We start from the raw sequence: 20,441 nt of genomic DNA, 5'->3' as shown, positions 1-20,441 counted from the left end.
TTTTGAAGCAAATCAGGTCATAATATAAATTTATCTATATTGATTTCATAAACATATCTCTAGAAAAAGTTTTTTTTTTTTTAACTATTTGAATGTTTTTAACCTGAGGTGCAATGTGTTCAGACCTATGGTTTTTAGGAAGGTTATTCTGGCAATTACTAGTGGATGGATTATGGAGGGACAAGGCAACATAAACAATATTTTCCATTGTCACTGTCACATATGCTACTTGAAAATTCTTTCCTCTTCTCAAATTTAAAGTAGCTGTGTGGTTTCCTGTGTTGATATTTAAGATAGAAATAATTTATACATTCTTGGCCAATGGAGGTGCTTCCCTTTTGAAGGTTTTGTCATCTTGTCATTTCAGTTTCACGTTCTGTAGTTCTTTTATTCATTGAGGTAGATGGTAATAATGTGTAAGTGTGAATTTTTGTTTCTGCTTATATATTAAATATTCATCTTTTAATTTATTATATTGCTTATAAAGACATTCTGAGTATTATCTTGATGTTTATGAAGGAAATCAACTTTCTTAGCTCTAAAAAATTACCTTCTCAGTTCCTCTTCTCCATGAGTAGCAATGTAAATTACACACATTATTCAGGCGATATGAAAATAAATACAGTTCAAGTGGCCATTTATGAGTCATTTCTGTGAGTCTCAAGTCCTTTTTCATATAGACACAGCAGACCATGAAAGACTGAAATATTTTCTGAATGAAAAAGCTTTCAAGATGATGCAGGACACAGAACATTGCAAAAAGAAATCAAAATAAGCCCTGTCTGGACATAGGATTCATATTGAATATTTAGAGTGGGAAACACCCATTTCAGGGTACATTTTTCTTTATTCCCGTCATCTCAAAGTAGAACAACAACCTTAGGGAAGAGATAAGAGTGTTCATCTGGTTGAAAATGCTGTCTTCCATGCTGCTGAAAGATTTACAGAGTATAGTAGAGGTCTTCAGATCCTGAATCCATACAATACATCTTCTGCTTTTAATTTATGCTTTGAAGATTTACACCAAATGGAAAGACCAAATAACTCACTTTTCAGTTAAAGCACTCACATTTCCATCTGGCATATTGTTATGAATAGCATGTCTGCATTACATAATAGTACATTTTTCATACCAAGGCTCGTCTGTGATCAATTTATAATCACAAATGTCACATGATGTATTGAAAAGAATTCGGAATTACACATGGCTGCTATATTTACCTCCTTATATTTCTTACCAGAAGTGTTTTCCTTCTGTTAGTTACCTCTGTAAGTTATGAGGAATCGTTCCAAAAATATCCACATGAAGGGCCAGAAACTTCACGAAACTGTAAAAACTCTTTGTTTAACCATCACAATAGTAGAGCATCTTTTAAACTTTTCCTTATCTTTATGGATGTATTTTTTCCTTCTCCCTCTCTTTCTTTCCTTCCTTCCATCTTTTTCTTCTTTCTTTTTTCCAAGGAAGTTTTCTCTCATCACATTTATTTATTTTACATTTCGGCTTCGTGATGGCATAGTTGACAATATTTTAAGATATTTAAAGTGTGCATTGTGATGATTTGATATCTACATACAATGTGAAAGGACTCCTCCCATCTGGTTATTCAACCCATTTGGGGATGTATTTTCAAATCTAAATGCAAAGTTGATAGATGACAGATAATCAAGCATTTTTATAACCAAGTCTCTCTTAATGCTTGAAATTTTTGACAGACCAGCAGGAAGTGATATGAGCATGTGGGGAACTGTTAAAATGGGTCAGGCTGATACATCATGCTACCACAAAGTCTATATTTGACTGTGGCAGTCATGTATGTTTTCTGCAAAAAGAATTCTAATCACCCTACAGAATTTCAGTCTTAAAAAGTCAGAGATGTGCACAAAGCTTTCTCAGATGTCTTCTAACCAACACAGAAGAGAAGCAGGAATGCTGAAATCTCATTCCTGATCTTCCACAGTGTGTTGGGCTAACTTTAGCATGCTATTGATTTTCTTGCTTTGAGTGCTTCCCTTTTTAAAATATTTCCAAATAAGAAAAGATTTTAATTATAAGTTTTAAAAGAGCCCATACATAAGGCAGTAATTGCTTTTATTTTTATTTACCTACATTTTATTTACATAAGACGGTAGTTGCTTTAATTTTTATTTACCTAAGATTGCTAACAATCATTCAGCCACAAAAATTTTATTGACTCTCCATTCAATAGGTTGTTCTTGCTGCTAGGGACCTTGTAGTGAACCAGACTGGGTCTCTGCTCTGCTGGACATCCAGTGGGAGACTCAGACATTGATGAAAGTAATTTTAAGTGCCACAAATATTTCAAAAGGCAAAGTAGAAGGCTCTGTGGCACTGAAAGTTAGGGGGTGCTAACCAAATGTGGGCATTCAGGGAAGGCCTCCTAGAAGAATTGATGTAAACATTAAATCTCAAAGGCTGAGCTAAGTGAAGAGTTGGTGCATTGTATTCCAGGCAGTGGAAACCTCACAAATAAAAGCCCTGAAGGGGAGGAGAAGCTAATGCATTTTGGGGATTGGAAGGGGATCAGCATGGCTGAAGTAGAACAGCGCTTCCTGGTATTTTTCACATCACTGGACACGACAGTCAGTGGGCCAGCCTATGCCTCTGAGACCCCAATATCTTGGTATATGTACCATGAGTTTGTGGAAGTGCTTTGAGTTTTGGCTCACCAGTTGGGAAGCTCAAGCGTGGCCTTCAAGAGAGAACTTGGCATGAAAGCATGCTGAGGAAGCAGACAAGGACCAGATTAGAGGGGATTGGGTGGTGAGTGAGAAGCAGGAAAGGAGGAGTTAGAACAGGCCACACACTTAAGATTGGCTAAGGTGACAGAGGCCTCACTGAGTGTATTTGATTATACTAAAGACAATGGAGAGTTACAGAAGGAGAGAATGTTCCAGATATTCAAACTGGTTTTAGAAAAGGCAGAGGAACCAGAGATCAAATTGCCAATATCCACTGGATCATCAAAAAAGCAAGAGAGTTCCAGAAAAACATCTATTTCTGCTTTATTGACTACGCCAAAGCCTTTGACTGTGTGGATCACAATAAACTGTGGAAATTCTGAAAGAGATGGGAATAGCAGACCACCTGACCTGCCTCTTGAGAAGTCTGTATGCAGGTCAGGAAGCAACAATTAGAACTGGGCATGGAACAACAGACTGGTTCCAAATAAGAAAAGGAGTACGTCAAGGCTGTATATTGTCACCCTGCTTATTTAACTTCTATGCAGAGTACATCATGAGAAACGCTGGGCTGGAAGAAGCACAAGCTGGAATCAAGATTACTGGGAGAAATATCAATAACCTCAGATATGCAGATGACACCACCCTTATGGTAGAGAGTAAAGAGGAACTTAAGAGCCTCTTGATGAAAGTGAAAGAAGAGAGTGACAAAGTTGGCCTAAAGCTCACCATTCAGAAAACTAAGATCATGGCATCTGGTCCCGTCACTTCATGGAAAATAGATGGGGAAAGAGTGGAAACAGTGTCAGACTTTATTTTTTTGGGCTCCAAAATCACTGCGGATGGTGACTGCAGCCATGAAATTAAAAGACGCATACTCCTTGGAAGGAAAGTTATGACCAACCTAGACAGCATATTAAAAAGCAGAGACATTACTTTGCCAACAAAGGTCTGTCTAGTCAAGGCTATGGTTTTTCCAGTGGTCATGTATGGATGTGAGAGTTGGACTGTGAAGAAAGCTGAGTGCCAAAAAATTGATGCTTTTGAACTATGGTGTTGGAGAAGACTCTTGAGAGTCCCTTGGACTGCAAGGAGATTCAACCAGTCCATCCTAAAGGAGATCAGTCCTGGGTGTTCATTGGAACGACTGATGCTGAAGCTGAAACTCCAATACTTTGGCCACCTGATGTGAAGAGTTGACTCATTGGAAAAGACCCTGATGCTGGGAGGGATTGGGGGCAGGAGGAGAAGGGAACAACAGAGAATGAGATGGTTGGATGGCATCACCGACTCAATGGACATGAGTTTGAGTAAACTCCGGGAGTTGGGTGATGGACAGGGAGGCCTGGCATGCTGCGATTCATGGGGTCGCAAAGAGTCAGACACGACTGAGCAACTGAACTGAACTGAACTGAAGGACAATGGGGAGTTACAGAAGGAGAGAAGTTCATCTGGAAAGGGAAGGGAATGATCCTAAGCTGTCTTCCTGGAGTCTAGTTGTAGGTGTTACAGATCTGGAGCTCAGAGAAGAGTCTGACCCCAAACCCAGTTGTCCAGTTTGATGCTGATTCTAAGAAACCTTGATATTCTTCCAAAATGTTCCTTTTTACCTACAGCAGCCAACTTGATTTCTGCTGCTTGTAGTGAAGAAACTATAATATAATCGTGTGAAAATAACAATGAAGATGACACTGATTTACACAAATAGGCATTCAGTTTAATTTATTGAATAAAGTAACAGAACAAAATGTCCAGTGTTTACTAATACTGCATCCCTCTTAGGAGTGTGTTGAGCTGCCTGGCCTGCAAGGCCTTTGTGAGAGTTTATAGCATTGAAAGATTATATAGCATTTTCTTTAGGGAAAAAAGAAATGTGAAACATTCTCTTTAAAATAGACCATATTCATTATAATTAAAAGTTGTAAAAATTAAGGATTGTGTAGGAAAAAAGTCATAGTGTCAACACTATGCATTAATTTTATGAAAGAAATATCTACTATAACATATCAAGTCACATATGATAGACATACAGTTAAAAAACTAAAAAGCTATCAAACTTGCTGTCTCATTTTTACAGTCAGTAAAAGCCTTTATTTTTCTGAGTATGGAGGGAAGCTAACTTTTAAAGTTATTTAATACTTAAAATTTTGCCTCAAAAAGAAATAAAATAAAATTTTGCCTCAGTAGGTATAGATAGAGCACAAATTAGCTATACTGTTTCCTAAGAGTAAATTATGTCATTTTACTTAGCTTTTTCTTGTTTTATATGAGTTCCTTTTTTTTTTTTTTTTTTGGATAAGGAATGAGAGATAAATTTCTTAACTTGTATTACTTCAGTAGATTAATTTTCCATTTCACTTTAAGATTAAGATGGCATCATTTCTATAAAAAGTATCTTACTACACATATTTATGAAGAGGTTTTGCCAAAATTAATGAAATGAAGTCATTTTTTTTAATGCAGATATATTCCACATTTACTAATAGGTAGAGCCATTATTTTTAAGATTTTCATTCTTCTCAGTATGGTCCACAGACTCAACACAATTTCATTCAAAACTCTAGTAGGTTATTACTTGGATATAAACAAACTAATTTTAGAGTCTAATGCAAGGCATTAGACTTTAAATGACAACAAAATATTGAAGAAGAACATAGTCAGAGTACAAATACTACTCAACTTCCAAACAGTGTATGAAGCTGCAGTTATCAATAAAGTGTGGTTGTATTTAAATTTATTATTATTATTGCCCATCTGCATGACCTGCAGGATCTTGGTTTCCTGACTAAAGATTGAACCTCTGCCCTCTGAAGTAGAATTCCAGAGTCTTCTGGACTTCTGGAAGTCCACTGAACTGCCACGGAAGTCCCAATAAAGTGTGTATGGTGGTGATGGACATCATGGAAACAGTCAGTGAACCAGCAGAAGGTAATGGGTAATCAGGAGACAGGAGTTGTATCCAGAGGGAATGGCATCTGAACTAGGTGTTGGGGAGGAGGTGTGGGAAGGGGCCTCTGAAGCCTGAAAACCTGAAGCAGGAAACCTGGCGTGGAGGTGAGGCCCACAAGGGCATTTGATTGATCAGTCGATAAAGCACCAGGAGCTGAAATCGAAGGAGATGCCATTCAGTTTTGACAGTGATTTTCAGAGGTAGATTCAACAAGGTACAAATAACCTAAAGAATTTACTGGACTTAAAAGAAAGAAAACCTACAAAAGCACATAAAAAGTTATTAACTAGAGGGGCTGTCTAATTCACACATGCTTTCTCCTCATAAATTCAGTCATAAGTGTAACCTATTCCTCACCTCCATTTCTTGGTAAATTCTTCCTGTTCTGATGTATAATTATGTATGGATTCAGCCTAGACATACCAACCATGAAGCAACTGGTTTCACAGTGAACTGAATTGTCTGTGTTTAGATTTCCTGTTGGTCTCTTAAGCCCTGTTAACTTCTTCCCTTGTGATCAGCAAATTAACACCATAGTGAGTAACCCATTTCAGAGATACGACCCAGTGGCTCTCATCCTAGTGAAGAACATTTCTAGTAGAATTCCCACCCTCTGCTGTTGGATATAATGTTCTGGGGTTTTTTTTTTTGCCCTAGAGCAATTGTCTCAGCTCTACAATTGAGTCTTGATAAGGGAGTCCTGAGGAAATTCTTTTATGATGACAGACATATTTGTACTCCTAAAATGTTAATAAGACAAACATGAAATGTTTTAAATTCTCTATGCTGTTAATTTCTAATTGATGTGCCTTTACTTCTGACATCTTCTTTAAGGAAGCATATTTAATTTATCACATATCTTTTAATTTCCATTAACATTCCTTGAATGAGAAGTGCCACTCTTTCCAAACTTTCAAATGTGAGTTACTAAATCTATTGCCATGAGACATTTTAAAATCAAATATATGTTGGAGAAGGAAATGGCAACCCACTCCAGAATTCTTGCCTGGAGAATTCCATGGACAGAGGAGCCTGGCAGGCTACAGTCTATGGGGTGGCAAAGAGTCGGACACGACTGAGCGACTAAGCACACATAATATTCATGTGTGAAGAAAGTTAACTTACTACAAAAGCTAAAAACAGCAACACAAAAACCCAAACAGAAAGTATAACATAATGTAGTTAACCAGCAAGCAGCCCTTTTATTTTGGAAACTTACATTCTATTCCTCAATCATACTTGCCACCTGTACGCTCCAGGTACCTGACAAGAACATCTCTGAAAGGGATAAGGCTGGGAGCAGCTACTAACTTCTCCTGCCAGCGCAGGATCTTCAACTCAAGCTAATGATTTGCAACTTTGAAATTTACATTTTATCCATTGTAGAAACAGATTAAGAAGCAGATGTTTTCGTGACTAAGATGTAAGAAAAACAGCTCATCCTTAAACAATATTGGTCAGCTTCAATGCAAGAGTCCAAAATCTAACTGTAACTTCCCTGAGAAAAAGAGGGAATGTGTTGGCTCTTATAACTTCAGAGTTCGCAGGCATCAGGACACAGGACATCGCAGGACATAGATGATTAATCTGTGTCATCAGGACACGGTCTCTTTCCAACACCCCGGCTCTGTCTTCTTCTCATTGGCTTGTTTTCAGGAAGGACTCCACCCCGCCCCCCTGCCCACCTCAAATACAGTGATAAGATGTCTACCAGCGATTTCAGGCTTCTAATCTAATAATTTAGAAACTCTAGCAGAATAGATGCCTCTTTTTGGATTGATACGATTTTTCTGGGGCTTAGTAAATATCATTCATTCTTTATTTTCTGAGCCAATTGAGAAATAAGGCAAATAATAAGGAACCCAGATATCACTTTTTATTACCGATGAAGGCTATCAGTTGCATTAGATGTCAGTTGGCATTACAGTCAGTCGGATTTCCAAATATGAACCATAGAACTGGGAAGCCTTTCAACCCAGTCCTCGGTCCAGGCAGTGTGAACTGGGCTGGGCCTCCCAAAGGAGTCTCTGTGAGTAGGCTGGTCAGTGAATGTACCCAATTTATTCTTTTCAAATTTATCAGTTGGGTAAGTCCCTTTTCCTCTGTGGGCTAGGATGAGGAGGGTGAAAGGCCAGGACTGTCATAGCTAGTGGAACAGCTTCCATCTGGAAGGAAATGTCAGGAATGTGGAAAAAGATCCTACCTCATGTTCTGTGGTTCCTAGGTCTCTTCACCAACTGAATTAACCATTAAACCCATGGGCAGCCACCAGTGTGGCTGTCTCCCTCCAGGGACAGTCCAGCTTTCTCTTTATAGGGCCATCCCCAATACTAGTCTCCCTTCCACTGAAAATCCCTTTGGGACCTTCAGTGGGCAAGGTAGTTTGAGGACCCAGAAAGCTCTGAAGTGAATCAGAGAATGCATTAATTCAGTTAACTATAAAGCCAGTTTGTATCCAAGGCTCAATGTTCAATTATTCTCCTTCCCAACCCACATGGATATCTGCGGTCATCCAAAATAGTCTTTCAAAGATCAAACAATATCATAAATATATCCCACTAATAAAATGCATAGAAATTCTGCTAGTAAAATTCCAACCATTTAAAGATTTCCCAAATGTAAGTATAATATTCTTTCAATGATCACAATTCTAGAAAGAAGTTATAAAGCCCATAAACAAAACCCTCTTTTATTTTTAAAAATCAGCTCAGTTCAGTTCAGTTGTTCAGTCGTGTCTGACTCTTTGCGACCTCATGAACCACAGCACACCAGACCTCACTGTCCATCACCAACTCCCAGAGTCCACCCAAACCCATGTCCATTGAGTCAGTGATGCCATCCAACCATCTCATCCTCTGTCGTCCCCTTCTCCTCCTGCCCTCAATCTTTCCCAGCATCAGGGTCTTTTCCAATGAGTCAGCTCTCCGCATCAGGTGGCAAAAGTATTGGAGTTTCAGCTTCAACATCAGTCCCTCCAATGAACACCCAGGACTGATCTCCTTTAGGATTGACTGGTTGGATCTCCTTGCAGTCCAAGGGACTCTCAAGAGTCTTCTCCAACACCGAAGTTCAAACGCATCAATTCTTCAGTGCTCAGCTTTCTTTATAGTCCAACTCTCACATCCATACGTGACTACTAGAAAAACCATAGCTTTGACTAGATGGACCTTTGTTGGCAAAGTAATGTCTCTGCTTTTTAATATGCTATACGTTGGTCATAGCTTTTCTTCCAAGGAGGAAGCATCTTTTAATTTCATGGCTGCAGTCACCATCCGCAGTGATTTTGGAGCCCAGAAAAATAAAGTCAGCCACTGTTTCCACTGTTTCCCCATCTATTTGCCATGAAGTGATGGGACCAGATGCCATGATCGTAGTTTTCTGAATGTGAGTTTTAAGCCAACTTTTTCACTCTCCTCTTTCATTTTCATCAAGAGCCTCTTTAGTTCCTCTTGGCTTTCTGCCATTAGAGTGGTATCATCCGTACATCTGAGGTTGTTGATGTTTCTCCTGCCTATCTTGATTCCAGCTTATAACTCATCCACCCTGGCATTTCTCATAATGTACTCAACGTATAGGTTAAACAAACAGGGTGACAGCAGACAGCCTTGTTGTTACTCCTTTCTCAATCTTGAACCAATCAGTAGTTCCATACAGGGTTCCAACTGTAGCTTCTTGATCTGCATACAGGTTTCTCAGGAGACAGGTAAGATGGTCAGTTATCTAGTTCCCTGGCTAGGGATCAAACCTGGGGCCTCCTGCCCTGGAGGCTTAATTGCTGGACCACCAAGGAAGTCCCAACAAAGCCCTCTTTTAAATGCAAATACTTAGATATTAAATCTAGAAACATTGAATTCTACAATAAATGTCACTGTCCTTGTGTACTAAAAGCCCAGGGTTCAAAATGTTTACACAGAATTAAAAGCTCAAAAGCCATTCTCACTGCTTTACTATGCAGCATATTAGTCTTGGAGTGTGGGGCTGCAGGTACCTTGGGAGAGGTGAGGTTCTTTGAACATATAGAGCATGCGTGATTTTTTTCAGGAGAGTATGGTTCTTTTAGGGGCTGAGAAGTTGTATTTTTAATTTCAAATCTCTCATTTTCTAAAAAATGCCAAAAGTCAATAGGATACACTAGATTTCCATAGCGCTGACCTCACATCCATCTTTTATAGAAACAAGATGTCCAAGCCCCTAGAGCAGTCATTCCCAGTAAGACTGTGCACAGAGCTGAGTGTTTACTGCTGCCAAAGAGCATTACAGTGACTTGGGTTGTCTGCAGGAGGAGTGGATGAAAATCTTAGTTTTAGCCTTGACAAATGTTGATTAGTCAATGCTACTTACCTGGAATCCATAGCCTGTTAAGAAACTTATAATGGGGAGATTTTCCTTGAGTATTTGGGTGGTCCCAGTGATGGCTCAGCAGGTAAAGAATCTGCCTGCAGTGCAGGAGATGCAGGAGACTCAGGCTCAATCCTTGGGTCAGGAAGATTCCCTGGAGAAGGAAATGGCAAGTCGCTCCAGTATCTTGACTGATTTGATTGAATATAATCCCAAGGGTTCTTAAAAATGGGAGCTGGAGGGTGAGAGTCAGAGGAGCGGGGAGTGACTGAAGCAGTGGAGGGTGTGACATGATGGCTGGAGGGAGACCACAAGCCAAGGAATGTAGGCAGTCTATAGATGCTGGAATAGGCAAGGAAACAGATTCTGCCCAAGAGCCTTCAGAAGGAACATCTTGATTTTAGCCCAGTGGAGTCCATTTTGGACCTCTGAACTCCAGAACTGTAAGAGAACCAATTAGTGTTATTTTAAGCTACCTAAGTTATGGTTATGTGTTATAACAGCTCTGGAAACTAATACAGTCCTCACCACCCACCTCTGAACTCTCCATTTCCCTCACCTGTTTAGTTTTCTCCATGTACTTATCACCATAAGACACACTAAATATTTTCCTTATTGATTTGTTTACTTTCTCCTCTACCCACTACAATGTTACTCCGTGACCCCAAGGAATATTTTTGTTTGCTATTGATCCCTGACATCTAGAACAGTATCTGCCATATCCTAGACCCTCAATACTTAATTGTCAAAAGGAAGGAATTTTTTTTTTCATTAAAAAGAATATCACATCATATCATTACTTTTAAAAAAATAATCATTTATTTATTTATTTTTGGCTGCACTGGGTCTTTGTTGCTGTGAGGAGGCTTTTGCTGGTTGTAGCAAGCAGGGGCCACTCTAGTTGCGGTGCATGGACTTTTTGTTTCAGTGGCTTCCCTTATTCCAGAGCATAGCTCTAGGCCACTTGGGCTCAGTAGTTGCTTGCACGGGCTTAGTTGTCCTGTGGAGTGTGGACTTTCATGGTCCAGGGAATGCAATGTGTCCCCTGCATTGGCAGGTGGATTCTTAACCAATGGACCTCTAGGGAAATCCATCTTAGTTGTTTTTACCAAGGCAGCCTTTAAAAAAAAAATGGTAATAATGATATCTTCTTCCTTGTAACAAAGAATTTATTTTCCTAGTTTTCCAGCTCTTTCAAATGTAAGACAATTGGCAGTACTCTATTATTGATTTTTTTAAAACGGTACTTTAGACGAATATTAGCAGCTTCATCTACAAACTCGACTCCTGCATTTTAAATGTTCTGAAATAGAGAAAATAGTCTTCACATTTTAGATTTTTAAAGAGACTCATGTTCCAAAAGCATTAGTAAATTCAGAAATTATGTTCTTACCTAATAAAGTAAGCAATCTTTAAATTCCTGGCAAAATATCAATTTCCTAAACTCATATAACTTCAAATCTAAGGGCCTAAAGTCTTTTAGTGAGAATTCCAAAATATGTTTCTCATAGATTCAGGGAAAGTAAATCAACTTAAAATAATTACCTTCTTCCCTCCTTCCCTACTATTACATTGTTTTTTTCACATTTCAAGTAGAGGAGAATGACAAAATGTACTATGTTCTGGTTTTTATGAAATCTACTGTGATGTATTTTATCGTTATGACCCTGTTTCCCACATGGGATTAATGGTTTTCCACTTCCTGCCTGTGTAATTGAAGAATATTACTTTTTCTTCTCACGTTTGGAAAGGATATGGTAATGCTACATGTGGTCATTCTGTTCCAATGTTTCTTGGTGTTGTCATCAACTCTGCATGTTACCCAGTGCTAGAGAAGCAGTTGTCTGCACAGCTTTTCCTTCTATTCATCTAAGAGTAATTATGAAGCGTCTATTTTATGAGAAGTACTAGAGGTACAAAGATCACAGTCTCTGATCACCTTTCAGTATAGTGAGTACCCTCCATCCTGCTTTCAAAGAATGAAGTGTCAGAGCTTTGTATGTAATCAATTCCAACAGGCAAGGAGAAAAATGTAGGAGAAAATTAAATGAAGCGTCCTTTTGGGAGGGAATCTTTATTTTTCAGAGAATAATTTTTAGCTTGTAAAACATTTTATTTAAGCTTTTTTTATATAGGAGAAAAATACAATGCTTCCATTTCAAGGTGGCATTTTGAGTTCATATGTTTGGGTCCTCCCTCTCTCCAAATTCCCATGAAAATGCAGAGGAAACTGGATCATTGCTGAGGCCACATGTTCAAACTGAATGGAATTCTTGAGAGATGCTATGCAGATAGATTGGGTTGAATGATGGGTCAAACAACCAATGCTTGGTTGACTAAGAAGTCAGATATACAAGCAAGTGGATAAATCTCACAAGTACTTCATATCTCAGAGGCACACAAGTTAGATGAAAGGGAGGAGGGGGACTTTGGGAGGTCTTTGAAGTATATATATCTGTGACAGTGGCCATAGCACACACAAAGCATGATTATCTGAGCTTACACTTGATATAGATGGCCATTCCTAGGCAAAAAGCCAGGGCTCCTCTGGCTGGCTCCTAATGAGAGTCGTTATTGCCAGTTAGAAAAGGGAAGCACTGCTTCAGCTGACTGGTAACCACACCAAGAAGAAAAGGAATTCTCCTTAACTGAGAGAGCTCTTGGGGACTAACGGCTTTTGGCTTGGAGTTCCTCTCCTAGGTCCTAGTCCACAAGCTAATGGGCCACCAATCTGAGAAAGACATGCATGTTTTTCTGAGTTTGCCCCTTTTCTCTCTTCTCATCTCTTTCCTGCCCTTCTTCCCTCCCTCCCTTCTTTGTTTTCTTTCTTCTTCTAATGAATCATTTCAACAGGTACACTTGAAATTTCTGATGAAAGCCTTTTAACCCACAACAATGGATAATCCTCTTCCTGCTTTTGTAAGAAGGCTTGTAAACAGAGATAAATAACAGGTTAGATAGGGAAGTGTGTTCAGCTGTCCAAAGGAGGGAATGATTCTGAGAAAAGATGTTCTCATGAGACAATGATCATAAAAGATAAGGTCCAAAGGTCTAAAAGTTCATTCTTCACAATTGATTAAATAAATTACAATGCCCCATTACCACAAAAAGTGATAGCCATTAAAAATGATATTATTAGAAATTTACTGACACAGAAAGATTTTCACAGTATACCACTAGGTTTAGAGAGAGAGAAAGAAATCAGGTAACAACACTGTCAAATCAAGGCACTGTGTTTATGTATTTGCCTAAGGAGCACAGGTGAACACTGTCAATGACAAGAAGATAAATACTGGAAAACTATGGAAAGTAATAGGCAAAAAGTTAATATACACTCTTAAATGTGACAATAAAATGATACCATAAACTTCTTTGTGATGAGCTATATTTTTAATTTTTTGAGAGCTTAACGTAAATGGACATGTTTTCCTTATAAAATTATGAAAAGTAAATACTGTTTGTTGGAAAGCTTATTTTCAAAAAAGTGTCAACTAATAAAATTTGATGGATGAATCCTTAAAACTTAACAAAGAGACAGGCAATTTCCATTTTATTGAAAATATTCTGTAATTCAGGAAAAGAGAGAAAAAGTGTACTGATTCATTTTATGCAACCATCAGATCTCTGCATATCAAAACCTCATGAAGAGCTAAAAAAAAATCAACCACGAGCCAATTTTTCCTTGTGAATATGATGCAAATCTTTACAAATCATGTCGACTATAAGGATGCACAAAGTGAGAGTTGTGAGTTAAACTTTCTTTGGGGCAAAATGAGGACTGCAGCCTGGGAGACAGCACCTCAGATAGCTCTGAGAGAATGCTTCAAAGTGGCAGTGGGGGAAGGTCAATACAAAAGATTTTGTTGAAAGGGGAGTTCAGTGCTATCAAGCACTAATTTTATAAAAGGTTTTCTGCTGGTCAAAAGGAGCTGATGTCACCATGAAGGGATTGTTGCTGTTGTTCAGTTGCTAAGTTGTGTCAGACTCTTTGTGGCCCCATGAACTGCAGCATGCCAGGCTTCCCTGTCCATCACTATCTCCTGGAGTTTGCTCAAACTCATGTCCATTGAGCTGGTGATGCCACCCAACCATCTGATATTCTGTCACCCTTTTCTCCTCCTGCCCTCAATCTTTCCCAGCATCAGGGTCTTTTACAATGAGTCAGCTCTTCGCATAAGGTGGCCAAAGGATTGGAGCTTCAGCTTCAGCATCAGTCCTTCCAATGAACATCCAGAGTTGATTCCCTTTAGGATTGACTGGTTTGAACTCCTTGCTGTCCCAGAGACTCTCAAGAGTCTTCTCCAGCACCACAATGTGAAAGCATCAATTCTTCAGTGCTCAGTCTTCTTTATGGTCCAACTCTCACATCCATATCCTCCTACTGGAAAAACTATAGCTTTGACTATATGGACCTCTGTTGGCAAAGTGATGTCTCTGCTTTTTATTATTCTATCTAGGTTTATCATAGCTTTTTTTCCCCAAGGACCAAGTATTTTTTAATTTCATGACTGCAGTCACTGTCTGCAGTGATTTTGGAGTCTAAGAAATAAAATCTGCCATTGTTTCCCCATCTATTTTTCATGAAGTGATGGGACTGGATGCCATGATCTTCGTTTTTTGAATGTTGAGTTTTAAGCCAGCTTTTTCACTCTCCTCTTTCACCTTCATCAACAGGACCTCTAGTTCCTCTTCGCTTTCTGCCATGAGGGTGGTGTCATTTGTGTATCTGAGGCTGTTTGTATTTCTCCCAGCAATCTTGATTCCAGCTTGTGCTTCATCAAGCCTGGCATTTTGCATGATGTACTCTGCATATAATTTAAATAAGCAGGGTGACAATATACAGCCTTAACGTACCCCTTTCCACATTTTGAATCAGTCCATTGTTCCATGTAATTTTCTAACTGTTGCTTCTTGGCCTACATAAAGGTTTCTCAGGAGACAGGTAAGATAGTCTGGTATTCCTGTCTCTAAGAATTTTCCACAGTTTGTTGTGATCCACACAGTCAAAGATTTTAGCCTGTTCAGTGAAGCAGAAGTAGATGTTTTTCTGGAATTCTCTTGCTTTTTATATGATCCAACGGATGTTGGCAATTTGATCCCTTGTTCCTCTGCCTTTTCCAAATCCAGCTTGAACATCTGGAAGTTCTCAATTTATGTACTCTTGAAGCCTAGCTTTGAGAATTTTGTGCATTACCTTGCTAGTATGTGAAATGAGCACAATTGTATGGTAGTTTGACAATCTTTGGCATTGCCTTTTTTTGGGATTGGAATGAAAACTGCCCTTTACCAGTCCCGTGGCCATTGCTGAGTTTTCAAAATTTTCTGGCATATTGAGTGCAGCACTTTCACAGCTTCGTCTTTTAGGATTTGAATTAACTCAGCTGGAATTCCATCACCTCCACTAGCTTTGTTCGTCATAATGCTTCCTAAAGCCCACTTGACTTCAAACTCCAGGATGTCTGGTTCTAGGTGAGTGATCACACTATTGTGATTATCTAGGTCATCAAGATCTTTTTTGTATAGTTCGTCTGTGTATTTTTGCCACCTCTTCTTAATATCTTCTGCTTCTGTTAGGTCCATACCATTTCTGTCCTTTATTTTGCCCATCTGTGCATGAAATATTCCCTGGTATCTCTAATTTTCTTGAAAAGATCACTAGTCTTTCCCATTCTGTTGTTTTCCTCTATTTCTTTGCATTGTTCACTTAAGAAGGCTTTCTTTTCTCTCCTTGCTATTCTCTGGAACTCTGCACTCAATTGGGTATATATTTCCCTTTTTCCTTTGCCTTTTACTTCTTTTCTCAGCTACATGTAAGCCCCCTCAGACAACCAGTTTGCCTTTTTGCGTTTCTTTTTGGGATGGTTTTGATCACCTTCCTGAACGATGTTATGAACCTCTGTCTATAGTTCTTCACTCACTATTTACCAGATCTAATCCCCTGAATCTCTTTATCACTTCCACTGTATAATCATAAGGGATTTGATGTAGATCATACCTGAATGGATCATACTTGAATCACCAACTCAATGGACATGAGTTTGAGTAAATTCTGAGAGTTGGTGATGGACATGGAGGCCTGGCGTGCTGCAGCCCATGGGATCACAGAGTCAGACATGATTGAGCAACTGAACTGACTGATACCTGAATGGTCTAGTGTTTTTCCCTATTTTCTTCAATTTAAGTCTGAATTTTGCAATAAAGAGCTCATGATCAGAATCACAGTCAGCTCCTGGTCTTGTTTTTGTTCACTTTATAGAGCTTCTTCTCCATCCTTGGCTGCAAAGAATATAATCAATCTGATTTTGATATTGACCATCTGGTGCTGTCCATGTATAGAGTTGTCTCCTGTGTTGTTGGAAGAGAGTATTTTCTATGCCTAGTGCATTATCTTGGCAAAACTCTGTTAGCTTTTGCCCTACTTCATTTTGTACTCCAAGGCCAAATTTGTCTGCTACTCCGGATATATCTTGATTATCTTACTTTTTTATTCCAATCCCCTATGATGAAAAATACTTTGTGTGTGTGTGTGTGTGTGTGTGTGTTAGTTTTAGAAGGTCCTGCTTGTCTTCACTAAACTGTTCACCTTTAGCTTTTTCGGCATTAGTGGTTGGGGCATAGCCTTGGATTACTCAGATGTTGATTGGTTTGCCTTGAAAATGAACAAAGAGCATTCTGTCATTTTTGAGCTTGCATCCAAGTACTGCATTTCAAACTCTTTTGTTGCCTATGAGGGCTACTGCATTTCTTCTAAGAGATTCTTGCCCACAGTGGTAGATATGATGGCCATCTGAATTAAATTCACCCATTCCCCTTGACTTTAGTTCACTGATTCCTAAAATGTCGATATTCATTTTTGCCGTGTCCTGACTGACCATGTACAATTTACCTTGATTCATGCACCTAACATTCCAGGTTCCTATACAATATTGTACTTTACAACATCAGAATTTACTTTCACCACCAGACACATCCACAGCTGAGTGTTCTTTCTGCTTTGGCCCAGCCTTTTCTTTCTTTCTGGAGCTATTTCTCCTCTCTTCTCCAGGAGCATGTTGAACACCTGACTTGGTGGGCTCATCTTCCAGTGTCATATCTTTTTGCCTTTTTATACTGTTTGTGGGGTTCTCAACGCAAGAATGCTGAAGCGGTTTACCATTCCCTTCTCCAGTGGACCACATTTTTTCAAAATTCTCCACCATGATCTGTGCATCGCAGGTGGCCCTGCAGGGCATGGCTCATAGATTCATTGAGTTACACATGGCTTTGATGAAAGGATGTAGTGCTTTTCTAGATATGAATAGATGCAAAGATTGGGATTATGAAATCAGCTCCTAAAAATACCCAACTACCTAAAGACCTGTTCCACCACTTTTTCTGGAGAACAGAGGGCCTCACTCTCCACCCTGAATTCCTTTAAGGGAGTGTCCAGGGTCAGCTGCTGCAGCAGCGCAGGCAGATGGCAAATGTCCTTGTTGTTGTTGTCTAGTCACTGGCAATGCTCTTGGCAAGTGCCAATTTGTAGTTGACAATAGCAATTTGTTTTCATATTATGCTAAAACGGCATTATGCCATAAGAAAGTAAGATTTATTCTTAATCTCAAAGCCTGTTTCAATATTATCTAGGTTAATAAAATTTTTGACCAATAGATCAAAGACAAGCTATTTGACATGGAAGTGTCAATAGATTCTGAGAACACATCTTATGACAAACGGCCCAGTTCATTAAAAACAAATAACAAAAAACTGACCTCTTCACTTCAGACTAGAGATTAGAATGACAGTTCCCCAAAAAAAGATAGAATGTTTATCTGAAGCATACACCCAACACTTTGCTAAACAATTGAACAGTAAAGGCGTTCCTGTTAGGATTGTCATTATTTGTAAAGATAATCTATAAAATCCTAAAGTTGTCCATTGAAAAGTGGTTATACTGTTAAGATTTGGGCAATTGGTCACTGACCAAATAGGTAGATTACATATAACTAAAGGACTGAAGACAGCAATGACCTGAGGAAGTGAACCCCAGTTAGACATTTTAAATACATGAATCTATTTGGTAATTTACTTTGTTGTTTCTCTTGGACAAGTAACTTTCTTCCTACTCTGTTTATTTGGTTAAGTTACCACCCATGAGATAACTGGCCTTCCCAAGTCTCCTGGGACAGGAGTTGGAAGCAAAGTTAAGCATTGATGCACGTAAAAGAAATGCACATATAAGTTAAACTGAGACTCAGGAAATGAATATACTTGTGACACAAAGAAAATAGGAAATGGCTTTCATTCTAGTTGTATAATTTTCTGGGATGGTGCATTGTCACCATCTAATTCTGACACCAACTAATTCTGACACCAAATGTGTGTCCCACAATTAATTCATTTCTGCCACTAACTACTCACAGGTTCAAGTGGTCTGACTACAAGATACCTTCATTTACTTGTCAGTCACAGCACGGGTCCCCAGGTTACCCACAAATTGACTAGGCTACAAAACTAGAGATTATCACAGCTGCTTTTCAGAGAGCTTACTCCTGAAAATAATTTTGGATTGAGACAACTTGACAGATGCACTCTTAATACTTAGTAGTAAAGAAATGGGTATTTTTTTATTTCACTTCAAATATTCTATAATGCAGGAAAAGGTAAGAAGTATTTTGATCATTCATTAGAATAGCTCACAAAACTCAGGGAAACATTTGACTTAGGTGTACCAGTTTATGAAAAAGGATATAAATGACCAGCCAGATAAAGGGGTGCATAGAGTGGGATCTAGAGGGATCATGAATGAAGGAGCTTCTCCTTCCATGGAATGGGGAGGCACCACCCTCCTGATATGGGTATGTGTTTGGCAATTTGGAAGCTTCCTCAAACCCACTGTTCAGAGGTTTATATGGAACTTTCATTACTGTGCTATAACTGATTAAATCACTGGCCAGTCAGTCAGTCAGTTCAGTTGCTCAGTCGTGTTCGACACTTTGCAACCCCATGGACTGCAGCACGCCAAGCTTCCTGTCCATCACCGACTCCTGGAGTTTACTCAAACTCATATCCATTGAGTCGGTGATGCCATCCAACCATCTCATCCTCTGTTGTCCCCTTCTCCTCCTGCCCTCAGTCTTTCCCAGCATCAGGGTCTTTTCAAATGAGTCTATTCTTCGCATCAGGTAGCCAAAGTATTGGAGCTTCAACATCAGTCCTTCCAATGAATATTCAAGATTGATTTCCTTTAGGATGGACTGGTTGGATCTCCTTGCAGACTAAGGGACTCTCAAGAGTCTTCTCCAACACCGCAGTTCAAAAGCATCAATTCTTCAGTGCTCAGCTTTCTTTATATTCCAACTCTCACATCCATATATGACTACTGGAAAAACCATAGCCTTGACTAGATGGACCTTTGTTGGCAAAGTAATGTCTCTGCTTTTTAATATGCTGTCTAGGTTGGTCATAACTTTCCTTCCAAGGAGTAAGTGTCTTTTAATTTCATGGCTTCAGTCACCATCTGCAGTGATTTTGGAGCCCAAAAAAATAAAGTCAGCCACTGTTTCCACTGTTCCCCCATCTATTTGCCATGAAGTGATGGGACTGTATGCCATGATTTTAGTTTTCTGAATGTTGAGCTTTAGGCCAACTTTTTCACTCTCCTCTTTCACTTTCATCAATAGGCTCTTTAGTTCTTCTTCACTTTCTGCCGTAAGGGTGGTGTCATCTGCATATCTGAGGTTATTAATATTTCTCCTCCCAATCTTGATTCCAACTTGTGCTTCACATCCAGTCCAGCATTTTTCATGATGTACTCTGCATTTAAGTTAAATAAGCAGGGTGACAATATACAGTCTTGACATACTCCTTTCCCAATTTGGAGCCAGTCTATTGTTCCATGTCCAATTCTAACTGTTGTCTCGTGACCTGCATACAGATTTCTCAAGAGGCAGGTCAGGTGGTCTGGTATTCCCATCTCTTTTCAGAATTTCCATAGCTTATTGTGATCCACACATAGTCAAAGGCTTTGGCATAGTCAATAAAGCAGAAGTAGATGTTTTTCTGGAACTCTCTTGCTTTTTCAATGATCCAGCAGATGTTGTCAATTTGATCTCTGGTTCCTCTGCCTTTTCTAAATCCAGCTTGAACATCTGGAAGTTCACAGTTCACATACTGTTGAAGCCTGGCTTGCAGAATTTTGCGCATTACTTTGCTAGCGTGTGAGATGAGTGCAATTGTGCCGTAGTTTGAGCATTCTTTGGAATTGCCTTTCTTTGGGATTGGAATGAAAACTGACGTTTTCCAGTCCTGTTGCCACTGCTGAGTTTTCCAAATTTGCTGGGATATTGAGTGCAGCACTTTCACAGCATCATGTTTTAGGGTTGGAAATAGCTCAACTGGAATTCCATCATCTCCACTAGCATTGTTCATAGTGATGCTTACCACTAGGGAAAAAAATCACTGGCCACTAGTG

General features: G+C 39.1%; 1 long non-coding RNA gene across 1 annotated transcript in view; it reads left to right on the top strand.

The window, feature by feature from the left end:
* The window catches only part of LOC122426413, a 95,852-nt gene that overhangs the window by 23,488 nt on the left and 51,923 nt on the right, over positions 1-20,441 (top strand). The window contains exon 2 of the long non-coding RNA XR_006265158.1: positions 5,473-5,631. This is a non-coding gene — a long non-coding RNA (uncharacterized LOC122426413). The remainder of the gene's footprint in view (positions 1-5,472; positions 5,632-20,441) is intronic.

Source organism: Cervus canadensis, chromosome 24 (assembly GCF_019320065.1).
Source record: "Cervus canadensis isolate Bull #8, Minnesota chromosome 24, ASM1932006v1, whole genome shotgun sequence".
Lineage (NCBI taxonomy): Eukaryota > Metazoa > Chordata > Mammalia > Artiodactyla > Cervidae > Cervus > Cervus canadensis.
Note: the sequence above shows the minus strand (reverse complement) of the source record. Positions and strands in the feature narration are given on the sequence as shown.